Genomic DNA, 26,450 nt, shown 5'->3' on the forward strand with positions numbered 1-26,450 from the left:
GTATGAATTTGTCAGGGGACACAATCCAGTTCATAGCAACCCCCTATAAGTTTCTCCTGCAAAACAGAAGTGAATCTTATTCAGACACTGACTGAGTACCCACAATGCCTACAAAACATGAGTTATATGTGCTGAGGATCTGAATGACCTGCCCTCAAGACACTTGCAGTCTAGAGATTGTCACCATCTACATTTAAGAGGTCCTGCTCCTTAAGAGAGAATGAACCACATTTGTAAACCACAGTTTACAAATAGCATCAAACAGGCCAAGGTATAGAAGTTGAAACTCCTGGACCAAAATCATGAAATCACCATCCATCCATTACTTCCGGAGCACCTTCTCTGGACCAGCACTGAGTTACAGTGAACCTGGCAGGCAAACGCATCAGCCCTTACAGAACTTTAACTTGTTTTCTGCTATGGGAATGAGATTAAGTGTGTCTGATTTGTAAAATGACGGGTGAAAACCAAGACCCCTCCCAAGTCTGCCTTTATCGTCACAGGTAACTAGTTAGTACTTGCTGAAGGGGAGCCACATGCCTTCCTAGAGCTCAGAAGCCCACTTGCTGCTCATTGTTAAGGAAAGGCATTGATGGTGCTGGAGACAAGGGCCACTGAAGCCCCTGTTCCTACATCCTGTCTCCATGGATGCATTTTTCAGTAATGTTTATAATGGTGGTAATAAGACACCCATATATTCTAAATTTACTATCATCACCACCACTATACGCACTACTGAAAGATGCATCCATGGAAACATCAGGCCAGAGCAAAGCAGGGGAACCTAGAAGGCAAAAATGGAGTTAGCCTTTAGAAGTTGCAAAAGGTGACCTATCCAAGGTCACAGGCTTCACCAAACCTCCACATGACTGACCGATGCCCTGTTATATTCCCACTTTCATGCCAGTAGTTTTAGGCAACCAAGTTTTACTGATGCAACAGTTGTTTCAATGACCAGCTGAACAAAGTGGCAGAACCCATTCTTGAGACATGAGCCTTACAAGGAGTAAGGGACAGGCATGAGAAGGGGACAGTTCTTTCTGGAGCTAACTCAGTGAACGCGCCGGAGCCTGTGGGGGCATACCTTTCTGCATCAGTTTCCTCATTGATAAACTGGAGGAATGTTACCTGGTAGCATTGTAACCTGGAGGAATGTAACCTGGTAGTCATCAAAGGCTACATGAGTCACCATTGATAACCGCTCAGAGCACGCAGTAGGCCCTCACTCAAGGATGTCACTTTTGTTTGCACACCTCCCTTCTTAACTCAAGGAACATCTGCCCTGAAAACAAAACTACACCTAAAAATAAATCTTAAACAAAATTTTACATTAACTACACAAGCCTAGAGATCATTAAAAATTCCTGGGAGGAATTGATGACAGTTCACTAATTAATTGGGTTTGGATATACCAGGCACCACTTAAGGAACTATTCACTGCTCGTTAAAGGAGCAAATGTGATGACTTTCACTCGGCAAACTTCTAATTTACACTCCTCTGGGGAGACTAAGATGATACAAACTTAGGAATAAAATTCTCCCTGAAGTTTTCAAGGGTGAACAATTAACAGCATCCTGAGATAAAGGTAAAATGAGTCAGCTGGTGTCACTGTCAACCAGCATGGACTGCAGCCTGCTGCCTATGTGTCTAAAAGGACATTCTTTGTTAAGGACCAGATATGGAAAAGTGGTTAGTGGAGTGAAAACCAGGTGGGTGTCCACAGAGCAAGGCTTTCTGCACAGCACTGCCTGTGCAGGGAAATACGACTGAGAGTGAACTCGATGGGAAGGCATCAAACCTAAACCTACAAATGCAGAAGCACACCCATGCACACAACCCACATTCTTATTGTATTCTCACTGTAATATTAAAACATGCTCTTTGTTTTATCAGAAAGTAAAAGTCCCCCCTGTCTCACATTTCCAATCACATTTCCCAGAAATGTCTGTTAACAGGAAGTAAGTGCCCTTCTCAGAATTTCTCCCATGTGTAGATAAATATGTGTAGGTACTATACTGCCTGGTATTGTTGTTACAATAATGGGCTGATTCTATACAAGCGGAACTACAACTTGTTCTTTTCAATTAATTGATTATGGACACCATTCCATGTTGGTATATGTAAATCTATCTCATGGTTTGTATTTTATAATTGCTTTTGGATTATATTTTGAAATAATTTCATACTTACAAAGTAAGAGCTTAAAAAATACAGAGAATTCCCGTATAGCCTTGCAACTTCTCAGTATTAACATCTTATATAACCACAGTGCAATTATTGACTTGTATCAGGAAATTATCTTTAGTACAATACTACTGCTTAATCTAAAAGATATTAAAATTTCACCAATAACATCTTTTTCTAACCCAGAATCCTACCCAAGGTCACACATTGCACGTAGTTGCCATATCCCTCAGTCTCTTTAAATCTGCAATCGTGTCTCCTTCTTTGTCTTTCCCTTTTGAAGAGAACTGAGCAGTTATTTGGTAAAATATCATTCAACTTGTGTCTGTCTGATATTTCTTCCTTATTAAATCCAGGCTATGCACTTCCGGCAAGAACACCACAGAAACTTTGGCTAATTCCAGGGCAGGCAAAGTACACAATGAACTGAGAATATCTTGTGGTGCCAGAAAATAAGGCAGTGCTCAAAAATGATGGGGAAATGTCAAAAAGACATAGAACTCAACTTGAAGGACATCCAATAGCCAAATCTAAGAAAATTTGAGCAAAAAATCTATTATAGTCATGGATGATAACCAATATACTAAGGATCCATGAGTTCATACTGATAAAAAACAATTGCATTTTTTTTAATGGAAAAAGAATGTCTTCCCTATGGTAGAGTGTTAATTGATAAATGTAGGAGTAATGACAGGAATAGAAAATCACTGACAAACATCATAGTAACTGTTTCAGGCAGGAATTATCAATGAGTGCTAAATTTAGTTTGCTGAAATTATGAGACACAAGACATTTATATAGTTCTAAAGTATCTCCACACAAGATACTTATTAATTATAAAGAGAAAAATAGAAACTTTAAAGTAGAGAAGCCTGGCACACACCACCTTAATCGAGTAATGGAAATAAGCACCATCAGCAATGGACACATCAACACCATGCACATTCTGATCTGGCCCACTGAGGACAACACGACATCGCATTCTTTTTAGTGACTGCCAAGCATTACTGTTGACCAGTGAGGCTGTCCTCGGGGTTCTGCTGGGGTTCTATCAATGCTGTAGAAGGAATAGCTTTGGAAACTCCCCTCACTATTTCTAGAGCACAGACTACTAGAAGTGAGATTGCTGGGCCAAAGGGTGCACACATCCTAAACCTGGAGAAGGCCTGCCACACCTCCCTTTGGAGAGGTTGGTCCGCCTGATCACCACCCACCCCCAGCAGCAGTGTGTGCGAGCATCCACTTCCCTCGCCAGCACTCAAGCACTGCAACCTGCTGGGATGGCAAAAGCTGGGGCAAAGCAAGCCAGGTGTGGCTGTGTCAGCACATCTGGGCAGGTGCAGTGAGCACAGCAAGAGCCAGATGGACTGGAAGCGCTGGATGCTTCTGGACACAGAGGGATGTCTTGAGGTTTAATGAAGTCAGGGCTCCAGAAGAAGCTGCAGGCAACAGCGGGCACACGCACAGAAGACAACCAGGGGAAAGACGACGGGACTCTATTGTAGCTGTTGGATGCTCTTGGGAAGGTTTGCTATTTACGAATGACTCAGGAGCTTGCACTTGCCCCACCTGGCCTAGTCTCCAGCCTTCAATCATAGCCCCTTAAAAGTCTAAAACAATACAAACGTAGTAGTGAGGGTTTCCAATCAAACTTATTAATAAGAAATACCAACCTTTGTGTTGTACTGTACAACTAGCTGCATGTCATTTTATGTGGATTTCACAACAACTTGCAGAAAGACATTATTATCTTTATAGGTAACAATGAGTAGAAAATCAGAGAGGGGAAGTAACTCGGCCGCTTGGCCAGGGCTGCACAGCTAGAGAGTGAGAGATGTATTTGACATTTGGAAGGCTATTTCAGAGGTGACTGGAGAAGAGGCTACCTCCTGGCCTGGGCCTCTCTTTCTTAGCAGGACCATGGTACTAGGGTACACATACCTTATCTCATGTCATTTCCACAGCCACCTGATGAGGCAGGTAGCACGTTAGCTCCATTTTGTGAAAGGGAAAACTGAGATTTTGCCCAAGGCCTGACTACCAGGCTACCGTCAGGGGTGGGTTTAGGACTCCCACGCCCAGGCTCACGCTTACAAGACCCTGCTTAATGCTAACCGCACTCCGGGCAGTGAGGAACAGAGCAGAGCTTGCTCATCACACCTCTGGGATGAACGAAGGCAGAGAAAGATGAAGAAGCACAGGCACCTTGACCAAGGCCCTCCTTTCTCCCCCACCTCATAAACACCATGAATTCATGGCTCTGGATCTGGCTGGACTGCAGAGACCCACTTTATAAATTAATTTGCACTGTAATTCAAAAGAAACATGGGTATCTTAGTGCAGAACAAAATTGAGAAGATGGGGCCTGCCATGGACTGGAATGTGTCACCACCCCAATTCATATGTTGCAGCCCTATGTGACTGTATTGGAGATTGGGGCCTTTATCGAGGTTAGTATGGTTAAATGAGGTCATAGGGTGAAACCATAATCTGAAAGGATACATGTTCCTATAAGAAGAAACACCAGGGAGTTCCACCCCCACCACCACACCTCCAACCCCGAGAGGACACAGGAGAAGGCAGCATCTGCAGGCCGAGAACAGAGCTTGCGCCAGATCCTCACCCTGCCAGCACCTCGACCTTGGACTTCCAGCCTCCAAAACTGTTAGAAATAAAGTCTGTTGTTTACGCCTCCCAGAAAGCAGAATAAGACAGGGCCCCTCTGTAAATCAGACGGGTGGCCTGATTACTGTGTGTTGTGTGTCTTCATAATTCATGTTTGAGCATAGCTCCCAAAATGTGTATAGGTACTTGCTTATAATTTATTCACATGAATGCCTGTATCATTATCATAAAATATCCAAAAACAAAGGGAAATAAGACAGAAATAAACAAAAATATAAGTTGTAGCATTTTCTTCTTTACTCTGTTGTGGGTTGAACTATGTCCCTCAAAAACATATGTTAAAGTCCTAACCCCCCATACCTGTGAGTGTGATCTTATTTGGAAATACAGTCTTTGTAGATGTAATCAACTTAAGATGAGGTCATGCTGGATTAGTGAGGGCTTAATTATAAGAAGAAGGAAATTTAGATACAGGACAAAAGGACATGTGAGGATGGAGGAAGAGGCTGGAATGATGCAACCTCAAGCCAAGGAATGCCGAGGACTGCCAGCAGCCACCAAAGCGAGGAGAGAGAAAAGAAAATCCTTCCATGAGTCTTCAGAGGGAATGCAGTCCTAACACCCCCTCAATTCCAGACTTCTAGCCTCCACAACGATGAGAGACTAAATTTGTTTTGAGCAACCTAGCGTGCAGAACTTTGTTACAGCAGGCTCTAATACACACCCTCATAAATCTGCAAACCCCACTGAATAAAAAAAGATCGCACAGTGATGTGAGGAAAACGTACTCCATGTACAAAGGGCAACTTCAGGTACAGGTGATTATCATAGTGATCAGGATCAATGAGAACTCTTGAGGAATGTCGTGATTTACAATAAATCAAATTTCACCCTCAGAAACATGAAGTTTCGGCATTCGAGGGTCAAAAGGATTGTTGACGAACCTGGTCAGGAAGGTGAGCACAGGTGAGCAGTGGGGAGCTGCTATGCTCGGAGTGGGTGACCCCCAGATTCACGTTGGAGTCCCAGCCTTCAGGACGTGATCAGGTCACGAGGGTGGAGTGCTGTGAATGGGACTGATATCCCGACAACAGAGACCACCGGGCGCTCCCTCGCTTTCTTCCTCTGTGCGAGGGCAAGATGCCGGCACGAACCAGGAAGCGGCCGTCACCAGACGCCGAATCTGCCCAGTGATGACCCTGGACTTGCCAGCCTCCAGAACTGTAAGAAATACATTTCCTTTTTTTTTCCCCCTCCAAGTCATTATATGTTTATTTTAAAGATGCAATAACACTGTCCCAAACCAACTTTCCATATGAAAGTTATCCATATTTTTATCTTACCTAGTTCTCTGATTTATTAAAGGTTATGTCCAAAGTCACATAAGGATATAGTAGCAGGGCAACAATTAAAATTCAAGTCTTTTCCTTCCCATCAGAAAAGGCTACTGCCTTTTCCCAAATAGTTAACTCTTGGACCAGATCTAAGTCTAATATGGTCTAGAATATTTCACGGGATAAGGTAGATTAACAGTAAAAATGCTTACTGCATTTTAATATCAACTTTCCATTTAAACGTAAAAATATGACCATCTGGAATTAAATAAAATCATTCTAACTGAGAAATAGATTTCTACTGTTCTTAAGCCACCCAGTGTAGGGTATTTTGTTACAGCTGCCTGTGCAGACTAGGACAGGAACAAAGGGGGTGGTCAAGATTGTATTTGCTCCCTGGGCAAACCTTCCACCCTCCCTGAGTGGCTCAAGGTGAGCAGGGAGCAAGAGATTCTCAGGTCTGGCGGGGGCCATGGGCGAGTCTCAAAGGGTCACAGGAAGCGTGTCAGCCTCAGCCTTCTGGGGTCTCTTGATCAGCAGAGCACCGGCACAGAGGAAACCCCCCAAGAAGCACCCAGCCCAGGTTTCCCCTCAGCCAGCCTCACTTCCCCCATCGGCACTGCCCCTGGTTTATTCTGACAAGGCTGCCTCCACCCCACACGGTCACACACCCCTGCAGACACCAAGGAGCCCTGCCCACCCTGGGGACCGTTGTTCACCGTGGAAAACCCGAAGCATCACCTCTGTGCATAGCCGGCTATGGAAACAGGCTACCGGTGGGTCCCCCAGGAGCAGTGGCGGCTGCGGGCAGACAGCATGGGGCTGCAGGTGGGCGGCAGGGGCAGCAGAGGCGGGGGGCCTCAGAGCAACAGCTTGGAAACCTGCTTCAAGCTCAACTGGGTAAAGGAGGCAAGGGAAGGAAATACAGAAATACATACTGCGTATTCACCGGGATTCAACAGGAGAAGAGCAAACACAGCGGTTGTTTTAACAGGCAGAATTTCAGAAAAAGGATGAATCCTGTATTGAAAACTGAAAAGGCACAGGGGGACACTGAGATGGGAGAGCAGCAGTAGCTGGATAAAGCAGGTACACCCCTTAAGGGGTGGGACATGGGGTGGGATTAACAGAATTGAGAAGCGCAGAGGGCCCAGCGCAGTCCCAGGCTGGCGCTGTCATCCCTGAGAGCAGCACAGCAAAGCTGGTGCCAGGACTGGGGGACAAAACAACCCTTAAACTAGAAGCAATTATTGCTACTGGGCCAAAGTGCCGCGGCCAGGGTGAAGAAATACTGCTACGTGGTGACACTGTCAGGGACAGGAGGCAAATAAGAGGGAGCCATGCCCCATGCCCTCTGCCTTCCCCAGCTTCCAGTTTCTCTTTCGACAGCCAGGTCTGGCCACCCTGGGCCTGTCGTCCTTCAGGGCCACAATCAGTGGCCACAGACTAGCCACTACCCCCTTTATAATGGTCATGCACGAGGACGATAGTCAAAACACTTCCAAACATCTAACTGGTCGGGCACGGGCCCTAGGCCTGCAGCCAGGCCAGCCCATCACACCAGGTCTCCCGGGTCCTCATCAGCCCTGGTGCCCCGAGATACTCCCTACGCCCTCCTGCCACCTGCAGGCCCACGGCACTGATTTTTATTGCCTCCCTGGCCCTGTAGACAATCAAGTTTGAGACCCCTGGCTGAGAAGGAAGCCAGGTGGGGGGTTCTACATTGTATGTCAACTTCTTCATTCCCATTCTGTGTGCAGTAGGTCTCAGGAAGACAGGGGCATTTCCAGCATGGCGCCCAGGGGAGGGTCACACATGAAGGCCTGTGCGCGTAATGTGGTGTCCTGGTCTGCAAACATTCTGGGCAACACACGTGCAGAGTCCCTGTCTAAAGGTGACTGACTCATCTTGACCTGTGTTCAACAAGGCCACATGCCCACAGGGAAAAGTCCAGTGTTCTCAGTTCACGGCTCTCTGTCCCATGTGGGTTTTCTGACCTCTTCTCCATTCATTACCTTCCCTTGCCAACCAATGTGGGCCAAAAAACCAAATCTGTTCAAAACCATGTGGAATGTGGAAATGGATTAGAACATCAGTATGAACCCACTTTTAGCTTAATATAGATAAGAAGGACACCTATGGAAATTTTATACATATGTGCACGTAACACAGGGTAGTATGTACACATACACTTCATTGCTCTGTCAGATGAGAAAGTCTAGAGGAAATGACAGCCCAGTAGCAATGAACTCAATCTAGCATCTAGATCTTGGTTTCTAACACCATTCCCCAGTAAAATAACCAGGGCTCCTTGGAGAAATGGCTGATCCTAGGAATGGGGCAGGAATTATGCAGGATAAGCCCAGAGCATTTTGTCATACCAGAAAGCATGGATGTGCTCAAAAGAAAAGAAAAGAAAAGAAAAGAAAAGAAAAGAAAAGAAAAGAAAAGAAAAGAAAAAAAAACCACCCACAGGAGGAAGTATGTCAAAGAGACACAGGAACTAACTGAAAGATCTCTCAATAGCCAAAGGTAGAAAACTTTCAGCAACAAAATTAAGTCATACTAGATTATAACCCCAATAAATAATAAATTATAAAGTAAATATCTGTGAGTCCATACTGATACAAATAAACAGGAGAGACAAATTTCCCATGAAGAAAAATTCCAAATAGTTCATGTAGAGACTCTACCCATCAAGAACGAGGGGCAAAGCTTCCTACCCTGTGAAGTGTGGGCTGTGCACAGTGACTTCCTTCTAACTAGTGCAACATGCAAAGGGGGGTAAAACAAACAAAAACAGAGTATCTTTAAAGTGGAGAAAACTGACAGCTGCTTAGAGTTAGCATCATCAGTGACAGCGTGTACCTTTGACATAAAGTGATATAAATGGTGCTTTATCTCTGTGGTCCTCCTCCCCCATGCCCATAACCCCAGTCTAATGATGACAAAAAAATCAGACAGATCCTAACAGAGGGACAGTCTACAAACACCTGATCAGGACTCCTGAAAACTGTCAAGGTCATCAGAAACAAGCAGAACCTAAGAAACTGTCACAGCCTACAGCAGTCTAAGAAGACATAATGACCAAACATAACGTGGGATCCTGAGTGTTAGCCTAGAAGAGAAGAAGGACATAAGATAAAACCTAAGGAATGCTAAAAATATTATGAACTTCAGGAAATGATAAAGTATCAGTACGGATTCATTAATTGTAACAAACATGCCACACGACTCAACATGTTCCTAACAGGGGAAACTTTTTGAACTATACTCACAATTCTTCTGTAAACCTAGACTCTTCTAAAAACAAAATTCACTTTTTAGAAGTGTGTGGAGGATGTGCCCAGGGGTGGGCAGAGTGGAGAGGTTACAGGTAAAAAATTAAGACACCTGTAGTATTTCCTTCAATTTCTGCTACCTTGCAATGACTACCTTCTACCACTCCCTTTAAATGCCAGACGATTTTATCAGCCTGCAGGTGACCTGGCATCAGTGTGACATGCTTAAGCTGGAAGAGACCGTGGCGGCCATCCAGCCCCCTGCTTCCAATTAGCTGAAGAAAATCAGGTCCAACGATCTGCAGCAAATGGCCAGTGGATGCTCCAGCTCAGTACCAACTGGTAGAGCATCTTTGGTGTCTTGGAGGGAGGGGTCACAGACAACAATGTCAGCTAGTCCTCAGAAGAGCCCGCTCTGCAGAGAAGGAAACCAAGGCATAGAAGGGCCCAAAGCCTCCCTCCCAGCCACAGGGCTGGCAAACCACAGAGCAGAGACTGGGCTCAGGTCTCCTTGTTGGCCCCAAGGGCGGTGTTGTCCCCTTCTTCCCTGTGGCCAGTCACTTTGCCATTTCCTCCCACTGCAGCAGGGGCAGTGAGCTGATATTTCAGAAAAGATGCAAACTCAGGGAAGACGGCACTTAGATTGTCTCTCCCGCCCCCTTAATTCTTTTGTTTGAAAATCTTCCCTTAACCTAACATTTTTTAAAGTTCCGATCTGATTTTCTGTGGGCTGGAACCCAGAGTGTCCATGCTCTGCAACAGAAGAAAAATAACCAAATGAGTCCCTGAGGTCATCATACAATGTCTCAACAGTCCAATTCCCTCATTTTAAGGTTTTATCTTGAGAAGAAAAAAAAAAAAACAAAACTCCACAGGATGCCAGATGCCAGCATCCCGAAGTGGGTATGCCTCCACTGCAGCCAGCTCTGGGAGGGGGACGAAACTGGAAAACAGCTCAGAGCAGAAGAATGTGAATGCCCTGCAGTGCAGGGTTCTGAAAGCCGGCCGGCACCAGGAAGGATGGAGGGAACGAGGAGGGACCTGGGTGCCCAGTGAGGCTCAGTTGTCTACTACTTCATTGCAAACCAAGAATAAAGCCTTCTGGATCACAGGCTTTGGCCAGCTCCTCCGATAAACCTGGATTCCAAGAAGAGCAGAAAGGGGCAGGGTGAGCCCTGGAGAGAAACTGGAGCCCAAGCTCAAAGGTCCCCGCAGGGAAGAGGAGGGAATGACAGTAAGAGGCACACTGGAGGAAGGTACCCAGATATGTAGTATGTACATCAAGTTAGCAGATGGTCCTCTCATTAGTGAAAGCTTCTAAATGTTATCCTTAAGTTTAAAATAAAATAAAATTATGCAAAAGCTCAGAGCACCAGTATGTGCCTCATATACACTCGATGGGAAGACTCCTTCATTTACCAAATTGAGTATATTACTCAACGACACCCATTTCCTCATAGGCTGTGAAAAGTAATGGGGATAATAAATGTAAAGTGCCTGGAACACCATGAATAATACATTTGAGCTATTATTATTTTCACTATTATTATTGGTAGTATTTGTAGCAGCATCTTCATCATTGGCATGATTACTACTAGTGCCACATGGTGACCACCACCAACACCACTACTGCAAGGAGAGCACTTTATCAGTACCTATTAGAATTCCCAGTGCTTAGCATCCTGCAGGAGGAGAATTGGTTGACTGATTGACACAATGCACATTTGAAGAAATGAACAAAGGAATGGATAAATTCCTAGAATGTGGACAGCTTATCTTAAAACAGAGGTAACTCAGTAGGTTACAAAAAGGAAGATCAAGACTCAAGTGCCATCTCTAGTCCCCAGAGCCTGATGCTGTGAGCACAGGGATGTTCCATAAATACCCAACTGATGTCTGAGCAAGGAAGAAACAGAGAATGACAAAAATCAACTGGACTCAGCTTAGGCCAACACTCAAAGGATACAGGCAGAACAGGGCAGACTGGCTCTTATGGTCACTTGATTCAGGGTCTTTGTTTTAGAGACGGGGCTGTGAAGGATCTAAGCGGTGAGCTGGAGCTCGGCACTCCAAGGGTAGCTTTGGTGTCAAGGCAAGCAAGCTGTCCCAGCGCCGAGATGCATGTTAACCAGCAAATACGGGCATTTGGATGCACATTGTCTCCCCCAGTGTGGTGGTTAGTTTGTGTGTCAACTTGACTGGGCCACAGGATGCCCAGACAGCTAGTTAAATAGCATTTCTGGGTGTGTCTGCGAGGGTGTTTCCAGGTGAGGTTATCATGTGAATGTGCAGACTCAGTAAGTGAAGCAGACTATCCTCTCCAAAGTGGGTACCATCCAGTCCCTTGAAGGCCTGAACAGAACAAAAAGATAGAAGGTTCAATTCCACCACTGGCTGATTGCTTGAGCTGGACACGGATCTCAGCATTCCTGGTTCTCAGGCCTTCCAACCCAGACTAGTATCTATACCATCACCTCTCCGGCTCTCTGGGCTTTAGCTACACCATCGGCTTTCCTGGGTCTCCAGCTTGCAGGCAGCAGCTCGTGCGACTTCTCAGGCTCTGCAGTTGCGGGAGCCAAGACCTTATAATAAATAAATCTCTCAGATATAGACATACATATAGATCTATCTTCATCTTCTATCGGTTCTGTTTCTCTGGAGACTTCCAACGGACACAATCAGTACATTTTAAAGGCTTTAAAGAAAGACAGAGATTGTTTGTCCATGCTGGTGGCTCGTCATAGCCTGTCACAGCACCGGGCTCATAGCAGGAAAGGGGGTGAGGGCGTGAGGGAGGGAGGGGGTGGCTACATCATGTCAGTCACCATGTGAGAGGCCAGGAAGGTGCATTCAATGAGACCCAAGGCTCTGCTCCCAGGGAAGATGGGCAGACCACAGCCCCCAACCCCAGAAATAACTAAACACAGCCCCATATCCTCAGATCCCCTCCCACAAAAGGCACTGTAGAGAGGAAGATCCTCATCATCTTCAGAAGAAACAGTGCTGGGAGAGGGGAAAAAAGGAGGCAGGAGAAGAGAGAGGAGAGGAGACAAGAAGAGAGGGAGAGACAGACACAGAGGAGGTGAGGAGTGGCGAGAGAGTGTAGAAGACCAACCTGCAGGTCAGGCCGGGGTGGAACAAGGTTAGGGGCTGTGTTTGGAAGACCCGTGTTCTACTTTGAGAGCCACCACCAACTAGCAGAGGGTCCCAAGCCACGCAATTGCTCCGAGTCTCCAGCTCCCTCCTCTGTGAAGTCTGGGATCCAAGGAGCTGGCCTCGCTCCCTGGGATTTGCTTCAGGGCAGGAACGGTGGCTTTTCTCTCCTTTCCACAAGGCGCCCTGCACAGTGGCACGCCGCAGGCTCTCAGTAAATACGCGCACAATAAAAGAAGGGATGCGAAAGAGCTTTATGAACTATAAAGTCCTGTGCAGAGGACAGTGCTCACTTTAGTCCCCCGCTGACGGGGGGCGGGACGGGGGGCTTGAAGGAAGAGCACTTTCTACCTCACTGTGACTTTGCAGCCTAAACTCAGGGTCCTGAAGTTCAGTCAACCTAAGAAAGCATTCCCCGAGAAGGTCCTATGTGCTTGTTACAATGCCAAGAGCTGGCATTAGACAGAGAGCAAGACCCAGACGCCCCTGCCCTCAAAACATTTACAATCTAAGGGAGAAAAGCTGATGTCCACGAAAGAGAATGCTGCCCGCTGGAAAGAGGATGAGAACAGGATATTCCAAAGCCTGGCCTTTGCTCTTATGATAATCATAGTAATTATCATCCATAGCGATGACTGCGGTGGTGCTTCATCTGTGCAGCCAGCTGCTGCATTAGCTGGACTGAAAGAGACCCAGAAATGCTTTCGTTTTCAGGGGCTGGCCCAGCCACAGCTCCCCGCCTCGGCCTAGTCCATTGTTGGAACCCACGTCTGTGGGTGTGATCGTGTATGTTCAGTGACAGATCAGAAGTGATCAGAAGAAAATTAGGCACATTTTCCCCTGCATTTACGAATCCCTCCCCTGCAATTGCCCTCGTGTTCTGACATTCATTGAACTCTGTCTTTACTACTAAAAATAAACTCTAGGTCGAGTGCAATGCACAAAAAAACCTCAATATGAAACCACAAGAAACAGTAATAGAGAAATGGGCCAATACAGAGGTGCTATGAAAAGATGTTTCGTTTCAAGTGTAGAGTCCCGGCTGGGCCAGGAGTTCTTTTAAATGCTGTGGACGCTGAATACAGTAAGCAACTTTGACACCTGTACTTCGTGGATAAAGAGCAGAACTGGTTCCCGTCCACAGACGGGAGAGCAGGAGGTGTCTGGTGCCTTCTCACCAAAGGCCCCACAGGCCTGCGTGGGAGGATCAGGGAGCCCAGAGATGCTCCCGGGGGAGGCGAGGCCAGGAGAGGAGTCTACGAGAGCAAGGTGAGGGTCAAAAGGGCAGGAGCCCACCTCCTCTGCACGTCCAAGGAGGGGCCAGGGGTGAGAGGGAACAATACTGAGAGGGCCAGGAGCTGGACAGGTGAGGAGGTGGAAGAAGCAGCAAACAGCAAGAGCTCCCACTCACTGCCCATCCTCAGTAGAGGTTCTGTAATCCTCACATCCACCCCAAGTGGGTCCTGGTCCCCTTTGCAACTGAGAAAAGAGAAGTTTGGCCAGGCGCGGTGGTACACACTTGCGGTTCCAGCTACTTGGGAGGCTGAGGCAGGAAGGTCGCTTGAACCCAGGAGTTCAAGGCCAGCCTGGGCAATATAGCTGAGATTCCCCCATGGCTAAAAATAAATAAATAAAACAAAAATAAGTTATTTTTAAAAAGAGAGAGAGAGAGAGAGAAATTTGGAGAGTTTTAAAGGACTTGCTCAGGATCACACAGGAAATGGGAAGGAAAGCTCAAGGTAGAATCCCAGTGTCTGCCTCTGTGATCCTGGTGACTCAGTCTCCGGGTAGGAACAGTGCAAACAATCCAGACTCATGGATGGGAGAGGTGTGGAGCCCATCCCATTGATGTGTGGCCCAGCTGAGTTGATTTCTAGGCAGCTGCAGGCAGGCAGGTCCCAGGGTGAGAGAAGTGCCTTAAGGACAAGTAGAGCCACTTGAACAAGCACAAATGCTTGGGCTTTTCTCAGGGCCCCATCACAGAGCAGCCGTGCTCAGGACTGTGGGCTTCGGAATCCCAGCAGTGCCCGGGCTCTCTCCTCCTGCTCCCAAAGCTGAATTCTAGAGAAATTGTCTCCTGTCACCCCCAGGCAGATCTGCCAAGCCTCTCTTTGTCCACAGCAGGCAGGCATCACTGCTCACTGTCAAAGTCATAGCATTGAGGGATGGTGCTTCCGGCTTTCAGAGTCTCCGCCCCAGTGACTGGGGTCCCATCCGCCCTTTCCTCCACATGGGAATAGCTCGCTCCAGCCCTTCAGGTGCGACAGGCCATGGGGATCTACCGAAAAGCCTGTTGCATTTGTACGTGCACTGCTACTCCCAGAGCCAGCTGCCTGGAACAAGAGCATGGGCTCCCAAAACATAACTCAACGCCCGGTTGAATCCTTGAGGACCAGAAAGAGGCAGGCAGCACTCCCGCAGGAAGGCCTGTCTATAAATGAGAAATTTGACAGTGAAATGAAAATTACTGGGAAATGTGAGTGCACAAGGGTGCTGAGCTCCAAAAGGTGGAAAGGCTTCTTAATTGCTAATCAACAGCTCAGCTCCTAGAAGGCCTCATTCACATGCATCTTTCAAGAGGCACAAGAGGCAGCACGCTCTCCAGGAAGTCTCCCCGCCTGGAGAAGGTCCCCTCCCCACTTGTCACCTATGCCTGGTGGGTATGGAATACCCTATGCACATGCCAGTCCCCCGACCTTGACAGAAGGGCAAGGCCTTGTGTTCTCCATCTCTGCGTGTCACAGGAGTGCTGAACACCACAGCAGATTAGAAATGCAAATGCGCTTTGGAAAATTTAAGGTGCAATGCAAAAGATGACCTAAGTAGCACAACATGAGCACCATTCTCTGATGCCCCCTCAGTTCCAACTTCCCTAACTGTCTCTCACCAGTCCACCCTTTCTCACCCCCATTCCCACCCTTGCTTAGTTTTCAAATTCACGGTAGGAATAGTGTCAGTTTCCTTTTCATGGTGTTATTTATTCTTCCAACATCTTACTTAAAAAAAAAAAATCACAACTGATTTCATTCTTTCCTCTGAACCTTTAAAAACATTTTTCTTTCAGTTATTTCTCTCTCTTTTTCCCTCTTCTTCCTTGCTCCCTTTCAATCATTCATTCATTTGTTCTTCTAACATCTACCATGGAAGGCCCAGCCCTGGGCCAGACTGTGCGCTGGGTCTTGGGATATGTAAGGCAGTCCTGGCTCGAGATAAGCTCACCAGCGATGGATTGGCCAGACAGGGGTGAAAGGGATTTCAACCCAGTGCAGCAGCCACGGTGCAACGGAGTTGTGTCTTCAGCTGCCCACTGCAGGCCAGCGGAGGGAGAAATTGTGCGGGGCTGGCCACGACCAGGGAGGTGACTCGCAGACTCGCAGTCCTTATTCAGGCCGATTGGTGGTGGGTGAAAGGCAGAGAGCACAGCAAACCAAAGACTTTGAAATAGCCTGGTGCATGGAAGAAACTCTAAATGGCATAATGAATGAATTACAACAAAATGAAACAAACCTCTTCCGTTTTTGAGCATTTTCTCCTCCATGCCAGGCAGATTGCTAAGCTCTTTTTCTCCATTATTTCATTCAGTACACACAACATCCTCATGAGGTAGGTACTAACACAATCCCTATTTTACAATGAGGAAACTGAGGCCTAGAGGGGCTCAGTGATTTACCCAAGGTGAGGCAAACAGCAAAACCAGAAAAACCCAGGCGTGCCTAAAGCCATGGGTCTTAGCATCTCACCCTTCACCCCATGCAAACTCACCCTTGGTGTGGCTGGAGCACACGATTCCAGGAGGTGGAAGGAAAAGGTGCAGATTGGGCTGGGAAGGGAGGAAGAGCTCATGTTCTGGATGCCGCAAAAGGCATAACCTGACTGCATAGCCCCTGCTCCACCTTCTCCTCCTCTCCCCAACAGAGTCTCCACATATTTCGGCAAGACAACTCGAGCATCCTATGCCTTCTGCTAGGATGGGATATTCACCTAAGAGACTGCAGGCTCATCCTTTTGCCAGGGACAGATGGAAAGCATTCTAGGCACAATGACCAAGTGCATGAAACCCTGAGAACCAGGTAACCAGGCCAGGATGAGGTCATGGGAAACCAGCTTCCCAAGCACTTTGAAGCAGCACAGGAACACATGCCAACAAGTGAAGAACCACAACCCAAGTTGTGTTGCAAGAGACCATCAATTCTGAAAGATATTTCTGGTCCCACAAGACTCAGGAGGAGAAAATCCCTTACCTTAATTCTCCAATCCCACAGTATTCCAGCTTTAGTTCAGGGAAGGATTGTTCTCAAATCCTTCTGGAATGCTGAAGGAGTATGTATTTTTTTTTTTTCAGATTAAAAGGACCTAAATCCCAGGTGTAACAGGATTCTAGAAATATACAAGAGAAAGATAGAGAATTATTAGTATCAGTGCTTACCTTGAATGGATTCGTTCAAGAGATGCTTCATTTAAATCATAAGAACTGCATATTCACCAAATGCTGAATGCAAGGCAGCAGCAGAGCAGACATCTACTGAGAAACTACTATGCCCCAAGCACCATGTTAGGCTTTTTATATACATTAAGCCATTTATTACTGAGGTTGGTTTTGATATCCTCCCATTTCCGAAGTCACAATAGTGGCCAAGCCAGAGCTGACAGTTGGGTCTTCCTGACTCCCAAAGCCCTCACCCATCAACCATATTTCTCTTCCCTACTAGAGCATTTTCATTCAGCTGATTCCAAGAATTCTACGTAGAGAGGAATAATGAGCATATCCAGTAACTTCAATCCAAGAATGGCCTGTCCCTGGATGTCCAACCTGTTCCATAGACTGTGGAGATCACATGAGCCATGGATGCTGCATCAGATTAACTTTGTTGTGAGTTTTATCTGAGCTCAACACTATCACCCAGTAACATGATCGGTGAGCATCATTCATTACCAAGGAAACAAAAAATGCATCCTCTCTCACCAGAGATTCTTATCCTAACAGATCATTGACAATCAGGCTACATGAGGTGACTAGAAGGAGGAACGGTGGAGGGAATGAGGCTAGGGGTCACCCCTGGTCTTATCTGCTCTGGGAAGAACCTGCCCAGCTACCCTGAAGCGAGGCCTGGTGCTTAGCCCGGTGGGGCTCAGATGCTGACCTTCTCCTCTCCTTCAAGGGATAGGGGTGCTCTGGTTTGGCACTCACAGAAAGCCACATCACTGCCTTTACAATGGGGTGCCCCTTTCTCTTTCCAGACCTCCTTCCTGCCCCTCACCCCCCAAAATGCTCAGCATATTGGCAGCCATATCATGAATGAGATGAAGCTTGGTCAGTACAGACTCAGTACAAATACCTCTGAAAAGTTCTGAAGGGGAATTTGCCCTTGACCATATGAACAGCTGGAGAAATACCCTTGCCCCACAGCCAAGAGCAGAGGGCAGGTGGCCTGCATCCCCCAAGGAAGGATAAATTCCCCCTCTCCTCCAGGAACAACTTGGCCATAATGAGCTTCTCCAAGGCCCTCTGGGTGTCACAGTCCTGCCTTGGATGTGCTGGTCACAAAGAGACCTCTAACTGTTCTGCAAGCCTAGGAGAGTCCCTGCCTCCTCCCGTTAAGTGTTGCTTTAATTAGTCCATCCAGCGCTCAGAGTCTAGTTCCCAGCAGCACAGGGTGAATTCCCCCTCACTCGGAAAAGTCCCCTTGCCTAGCAGTGCACTCAGAAAGATGCCACCTCAGCACCTCTGTGCTCCCCAGCGAGCAGCCTCCCACGCTCCTCAGGCCTTTTGATTGGGAAAGCATCTTTGCCTTATTGTCAAAATGCAATCACTTGGCTACCCAAAAAGGGCAGCAGCACAGCCTCCCAGCTGCCGGTGGGCTCTTCTCAGGCTGCCTGTGTTGGTATCCCAGTTCTGCTACCTAGAAAGTCCTTTCAGGAGCCTGAGCAAGTTTATGTATAAACTCCATAAGGCCTCCGTTTCTCGTCATGGAGGTTTGTTCTTAGTGTTAGGCGAGAACCTGTGCAGAGCTTAGCACTTGGCCCGGGACATTATAAGCACTTGGGTAAGTCAGCCATTATTAACACCATTTAGGCAAACGCTGGAGACTTCACTTCTTAGTTTCCTCCTGAAAGGAAATAAAAGGTCTCCCCTATTCCTATCCCACCACAGTGACTTGGTGTGAGGTCCCAGCACACAGGGCCAAGGGAACAAATGGAGGCAATGAGATTGCACTGCAGCCTGGGGCTTGAGTCATAGAACCTCAGCTCCAGCCTGGCTCTGACCCCCCACTACTCAGTATACTCATCTGCAAGAAGGAGTGGATTGGAACATTACTCACCTCCCAGGTGTGCTGCCAGGATTACATGGGAGGGAGTACCAAAGAGATGCTCTATATATAAGGTCCCAGGGAAATGCAGTTCATTGCAACAACAGTGCTAAGAGCACACTCTATAGATGTCACATCACTGAGGATTGTCCTCTCTTCGTCTAACACATACATTGGCCCCAGGAGGCCAGGAGACACATACAACTGGCTTCCCCATCTTGCAGGTGTGGAAACTAAAGCTCAGAGAAGCCAAAGAGGCTGCCCAACCCCAAACAGCAAATGCATGGCCAGCCCGCTGGTTTGAAAGCTGGCTCCGTCTCCTCCCTGTGAGGGAGTGGGGCGGAGAGGCAGAAACAACACAGAACTTGGGCTTCTGCAGAAAACAGAACCTCTTTCCGAGGCAGCCAAACTGATTCGTATTTTTAATTAATGTTTTAAAACACACACACAGAGCAATGTTCCATGGAAATTAAGGAACTAAAATTTCCAAGCTTCTCCCAGGAGCTATCAGGAGCCTGGGCTGGCCAGGGTGCTCGGAGCCCGTTGCAGAGCGAGAAGATCATAGCACAGCCTCAAAACACCAAACCTGCCCAGCAGTAGGGTCACTTCCCACCCACAGAGACGAGCCAGGGAAAAGGAGACTGGCCCAGCACAGGGCGACAGGACTCACTTGGCCACTGGAGGGAACCTGCTCAGAAATCTGGCAACCCTCAAGAAGAGGAGGAGGGAGTGGAGAAAGAGGTCAGACGTGTAACAGGAGCCAGCCCTGAAGAGTTGGGTGACTGCTCCCCTACCCTCCTGCCATCTCCTCTCAGGACCCACTGTCCCCAAGGAAGGACATTCACCTGCTCTGTGACTGACAAAGGCACCCTGCCCCTGGCCAAGCAAGACCTGGGCTTTCTATAGATGCTGACAATACATTCCTGATATTGCTCAGGAATGAGGAAGATCACACTGTTGGGGCGTACAACTGTGTTCTGATGTCTGAGGAGCCTGAGTGCCCGAGACAGGGAGACCCAGACCCCTGGAGACCCCATAGGAGGAAAGAGGCAGAGATGGGGCAGAGTCTCATAGTCGTTCTGCTCTGGGATCTGCCCTTTTTCTCTGCCGGCAGAATTCCAAGCAAGTCATGGACTCAGATCATCTACTCCTCTCTCCAGGCCAAGAGGCAAGGCCATGTGATCTTTCTCCAACCAGAAGGTGGAAAACACAGTGGCTGGGTAACCTGAATGAGGAGAGGCAGCCCTGCGTGTAAAGCAAGTCTCTGTTAGAAAGGTGGAGAGGCACTGGGCATACCACCCAGCATCGAATGATCACCAGTTCCACTGCCAGCCAGGCAGCCTTATCATCCGGGACAGCTGGCCTTGAATGCCACCTGGATGTTGCCCAGGTAGTGAGGCCAAATGGGTGGGCAGATGGCCCACCCAGCCAGGACCAGCCACTCCACAGGCAGGGGCCCTTAGCTCTTTGGCAGGAGAGAGTGAGCCAGCTGTGAAATGAGCAACCACACACAGATTTCTGACCTGGAAATCACCAAAACATCATCCGCCCACGACGAACAGATCACGGAGTGGACCACGGCACCTACAGAAGCTGTGGATGCAGAGGGAAGACCTGCTTCCTTGAGGAAGCCCCTGGGTACAGGCCTCAGCTTTGGGATAGAGAAGGCCCAGAAAAGGACACAAACACAGATACTGCTGTGCCTCTCCCACGGGGTCAGCAAAGCCTGGCTCCCATGTTTGCCCAGATTCTATGAAATCCAGCAGGTCCAAGCACAGAGCAACACACAGAGTCTCAGGACACGGGCTGCCTGGGTCAGAGCTGGTTCCCCGCCAGTTAGAAGCTATGTCACCATGGGCAGTCCACCTAACCTCTCTGGTCTCATGTGTAAGTCAGGGGTAGAAAGAGCAGCTTCTTCTGGATTGGCATGGGGACTGCCCTGCAGTGTATATGGAATGCTTTGCACCACCTCTGGCTCATAATAGGTGCATAGTCTTGGGCTCTAATTGTTGTCATTATTCCTAGTGCCTGGTAGGCAAATTAGGTTTCAAGACAGATAGTCCTAGATTCAGATTCTAGCTCTGTCACTTCCTGAGAATGTGACCATGGACAAGTCACTTCTACTCTCTATGCCTTAGTTTCCCCAGCTGCAAATGTGGATGTGACCACCAGCCATATGGGACCACTGAAGGTTACAGGATTAAAGCAAGTGGTACAGTATGAGCTTTCAGAAATAAAAGCCCCAATCTAACCCAGGGGACATTTCTACAAAACAACTTGCCTGGACTCCTCAAAAATGCCAAGGTCAAGGACGGCTCAGGAACGAACTCTTGCAGGTTAAAGGAGGCTAAAGAGACAAGACCACTGAATGTAATGATGATCTGGAATCAGGAAAAAATAGTCCAAAAGAAATTATTGGAACAACTGATGAAATTGTATGTGGCCTGTGGATTAGATAATACGATGGTAGCAAAGCTAAATTTCCTGAGTCTGATTATTACACAGGCTTAGTTACGTAAGAGAATATATTTGCTCTTAGGAAACACACACTGAATACTTAGGGATAAAAAGGACATGTCTGCAACTTACTCTCAAATGAGTCAGAAAAAATAGTGGGGGGGATATGGAGAGTGAGTTACCGACTGATGAACCTGGGTGTACAGTAGTTCTTAGCATCATCCTTGCAATTGTTTTCTGCTAATTTGAAATCATATTAGAATGAAAGATGTCCAGCAGCTACAGAACAGGAGGGGGAGAACCAGCCTAAATAGCTGAGAATCAACCATCCATGCAAGCAAAACATAAAAGCCTTTCTCACAAAACCCATGTCACCTTATCTACAAATGTTATGATTTATTGTGTAGAAAACTACAAAGGATAAAACCGAAATTTAATTTGAACCACCACCTTCTCTGCCCGAGAAAAAGAAAGAAAAATGATGGCTACTGCTATTCATACGACCTGGGGCCAGGATGGGAGCACTAATGAGAAATAAGTCCGCTGCATCCTGACCATCCAGCATCCTGGCGCACAGGTGAGCTGGGATTTGACCCCAGGTTGCTTCAACAGGAGGCAGAAGGGAGGTAGGCGCTCCGGGCCAAAGCCGCAGCAAACACCAAGACCAGAGTTTCCTCTGAAGCCGAGGCCCCACGCGCTGTAAAGCTGAGGTCTCAATGCAGCTGCAACCTGCAGGGACCCCAGACTCGAGGCTCCAGGGCCTGAGTACTCCCATCGTACTGCCCCTAGCACTGGAGACAGTGGTGCTCCACACCTTGTGCAGAGGTACTCATGGGCATACATCATCTTTTAGAAAATGCACAGGCTGTCTCAGGAAGAAGGTTCAATAACCAGCAACAACCGTGTCAGCAAGGAGGAGAAACGAGTCTGGGGACGCAGATGAGTAGCGGGCTTCATTGAAAAACTTTCCCTTTCTGATCTTGTGTTATGTGGATGAGTTACTTATTCAAGAAAGGTTTTTGCGTTCTTATTTTTTAATACAAAAAAGGAAAAAGAAGTCAACCCAGTGACCTGTGAGCCCACTCTGAGTATGAAGCAGAGAGTAAGTCCGTGCTGAATAACGCTCAGTTCCTGGTACACAGCTGTCACTCACTGCACGTCCTCCCGATTTCACAGGGTGAAGGGACTCGAATGATTAAAGGCTCAGAATACGTAGGATCACTGTTATTCTTGGGAGTGTTAAGATCTGATCACCAAGAGACAGCCGTATGTCCCCGAGACCGCAGAACTGCTGTCAGAGCAAGCCGGGAAAGCCAGCCTCGGGGAATCCTAACACACAGTCACCCACCTCCAATGCGTGCTAGGAACTGCGCGAGTGCTCTCATCCCTACAGCAACCCCACGAGGGGAGTAGGGACTCTTATTATCCCATTTTACAGCTCAAGAAACCACAAAATGGTCAGGAACGGCGCCCAAGGTCCCGACAGCGGAGGGAGGCAGACAGGGAAGGGGAGGAAGTCTAGCTCCAGAAACTGGACTCCTAAAGCCTACACTTTAGGAGTAGGAACTCCTGGGTTCCAAGCCAAGCTCCCTCCAAAAGCTGCACGTGTGGGTCAGACAGCCTTTGGTGGCACTGTGTTGTGAGCAGACAGGAGGTGATACGTGGGAAAATGCCTTGTAGACCGTAAACGTGTCATGCAAACCTCATCATCGAAACAGGAGATGTGGTGGGGGCGTGGGGAGGAAGAAGACTCTGGAAGGTCCACCTTACTAGGAGGCTTTCCCTGAGCCATTAGAAGCATTTCCCCTCCTGCCTTCTACCTCAAACTTTCCTTTTCGCACTACACTTACATTCAATTTTCCCTCACAAACACCCTCCCACCGCAAGGGTGTTAAGTTATTAAGTCAACCCCAAAGGTAAATTGTCTTCATTTCTCCAACCCCAAAAACCTCCCTTCCTGCCAGCACGCTTGGGTCTTGTCACCCAGAACATCAAAGCCTTTGCTTTCCGTAAAAGCCTTTCTGATCACTTGGGTGACTCGTGCAGATAAGAGCCACCCACCACATGCCGGGCTGTGCAGCACCTTCCTGGCGCCCCGTGGGGAGGGGAACAGGCTGGGAAACGGTGAACTGCGCCAGCCGGCAAATGCTCTGCACCTGACTGCATGCCCTGAATCTCTGCCAAGCCCCTGGGACCATGGCCTTGGCCAGTCCCTTCCCTACCCTGGCCTCTTGCAAAGGAAGGGGGTTGGACTGAGCAAACTCTAGGTCTCTTTCAGATGCAACATTCACTGATTTCATCTCATCCTTCCTATGCAGACTCTACTTCCTGAACTAGAATGATAGTTCATTTACATACAGAAAAAAAGAAGCTAAGTAATTGCATATAAGCTGGGCTGTAGTTTTTGGTGACTCACAGAGGAGAAATATATATATTTTCCGTTTAGCACAAAGGAGTGGTCCCTCCATTCTTCAAGTACTCAAATGATGTAAAGTCGCTGAGCCAATGGGACCCTTGGGGAAGTTCCAGGCTACAGGGAGCTCAAACGTCAGTGAATGTTAAGCAGGGGATTTCCCACGGTGGACAGGTGCACCAAGAGGTGGGCTGCAACGGAGAGTCCCCTCCCTGAGAAAACATCCCAGACCCATTCAACTCTCCATCTCAGTAAGCCAGCTTCTAGGGAGCCGAGGAAACACGGGGCCCAGCACTGGCCCAGGGCCCACCATTCAGGAAGTCGCACCCCCAGTATGAAGGCTGCCTCTTCCAGGAAGCCAGTGTTGAACCACCGCCCACCCCAAAACCCCTAGATTGTAAACTCCATAAGAGCAGCATGTAAAAGAGCTTAATAAATCATTTCTAAAATAGTAAATACGTGCTGAGTGAATTACTCATAATGCTTGCATAAAGCTTATGTAATTCATTCCCCCAAAACTGGATGCCTGTTATGTACTAGGTTGTAGGGATGAAATGGTGAGCACAGCAGATATTCATCCATTCAACCATCAACCAAAGTAGTTGCTGAAAGTGCTGGAAGAAGACCCTCAGCTCTCAGCCCCCTTGGGGGACTACCTTCGCTGTATATAATTACCTTGTTCAAGGTAGAGCATCCTTCCAGGGGAGCCTACGTACAATGACTGATCAACCTTCACTCCAGTTCAGGACAATTCTGAAGAGTCACTCTCTAGCTCCTGGGCTTTCAACCTCTCCTAGGGTTGATCTTTGTTGGGACATTGTCACAGTTTGACTTCTCCCTATGTCCAACCCTGATTTCTTCCCCTTCGGTTTCACAGCTGTCAATCCCAAAGGAACCCCATAAGAGACATCCTTCTCACTGGTCTACCTACCTCTCAGCAGCTGCTTCCTAGGAAATCCGACCTGCACCCAGAAGGTTCTTATGATTGATGCTCAAGCCTTGTGCTGCCAGGATGAAGAGTCTAAGACCAGGTTGGCAAACAGGTCATGCCAGATGGGAACTGCTCCTTTGGAATACTTTCCTGATAAGGATACTGAAGTCTAGGCTCAGAGCTATGATCAGTGAGTAAGAGCTGTGAACAGTGTGCAAACACTCATGGTTGTTTTAATGTGTACAAGAGTCCCAGGTCACTGAGTTAATTTTCTTCATCTTTTTAACCCCGGCACTTGTGTTGGGTGATTACATGATGACTGGATGGACCCACATACTTGATTCCAAAAGGAAGTTGTGCATAAAGCTGCTAGACAATAAACAAAAGGCAATAATGATTTGGTATGGGTTAAATTATGTAATTCATGTAAAGTGTTTATCACAAAACTCAAGCGACATTAACAGTGAAGATGACAACTAAGCTACTCGTGGAGAACTTCCTACAAGAGGTAACTTGTGATCAGTAGCTTGAAAGAAGTGAGAGAATGGAAGAAGGTGCACAAGACAAGAGAAATGAGACAGTAGCATTAGCAAACTGAGTCCTGACTCTATTCATCAGATGCTAGGTGAATGGGACACTCCATCACTGGAGCAGCCCAACAATGCATGGAGAAACATAACTATAACACCCATCACTACCAACGTGGGCTAGGCTGTGCCTGCAACCAGTGCAGAAGAGCAGTGGATGGCAGGCACAGAACATACCACTGCTATTTGGAGACTTAATCCTACAGTGGTAAGAAACCATCAATCTAGTGGAACCAAGGTGCTGGACGAAGCTGGTAACCCAAGCTTCAGAACTGATGTAAGATTTCTTAAATAATCCATCCTCTGGGCTGTCCACATTGCTTTGTATGCCTAATCTGCCGTGCTCCTAAAGCAGGTGGGGGTTTAGGTGCCTGGAGCTTTCATTCTGAGAAAGCAGCTTCAGGGACAGAATCAATCTGGAGAAACCCAGACCCCAGACTCTGTTTCCCCCAGGAGGCTATCCTCATTCAGGCACCAGCTGGACCCACTAAGCATCCTCATTTCTGAAGGTGATGCGTAGGAAAACAGATGAGAGTACTGTGGGAAAGGGGAATAAATAAGAGCCCAGGGTTTATGCAAACAAGGAAAAATGATGACAGCAATGGGAAAGGGATAATAAAGTTTATTTGGGCAAATTATGAAACATGTGGCATCACAGAGGCTATTTGCTAAGTAAGTAGCACAGTATATTCTAGAAAACACATATCCCTATTATTGCACATTCCTGAGCTGGCAGTACCTAAAAGGCTAAATGCTGGAGCCATCAGAGGTGGCAGGCAGGGGTGACAACTCAAAGAGCCAGGCAAAGATGCTGCGTGTCAGGGGGACGGTCACACGTCGCAGGGAGGCAGTAAAGCTCAGAGTTGAAGCAGGCAGGCCTTGCTGCCAAGCTACCTGAGCTGAAATGGAGGCTCCACCACTTCCTTCCTGTGTGACCTCAGGTATGCAGAGCAGAGCAGCCCTCCCTGAGTCTCAGGCCTTATCTGCGATATGGGGATAAGGACACAGACCTCCCAGGGTGCCTGTAGGCGCCGTAAGTGACCTACACAAGTGCCTGACACACAGTTAGTACTCCAGAAGTGGATGCTGGTATTATACAACCGCAGGTCACAGGCCTGTGTAAGAACCCTCCAGTGCCACCCTTGCCAACTGTCCCCCACACTCCCAGGGGTTGAA

At 47.6% G+C, this 26,450-nt stretch overlaps 1 long non-coding RNA gene across 1 annotated transcript in view; it reads right to left on the reverse strand.

The window, feature by feature from the left end:
- The window catches only part of LOC105882751 (uncharacterized), a 237,734-nt gene that overhangs the window by 63,209 nt on the left and 148,075 nt on the right, over positions 1-26,450 (reverse strand). The window contains exon 7 of the long non-coding RNA XR_012920150.1: positions 16,820-16,955. This is a non-coding gene — a long non-coding RNA (uncharacterized LOC105882751). The remainder of the gene's footprint in view (positions 1-16,819; positions 16,956-26,450) is intronic.

Source organism: Microcebus murinus, chromosome 7, assembly GCF_040939455.1.
Source record: "Microcebus murinus isolate Inina chromosome 7, M.murinus_Inina_mat1.0, whole genome shotgun sequence".
Taxonomy (NCBI): domain Eukaryota; kingdom Metazoa; phylum Chordata; class Mammalia; order Primates; family Cheirogaleidae; genus Microcebus; species Microcebus murinus.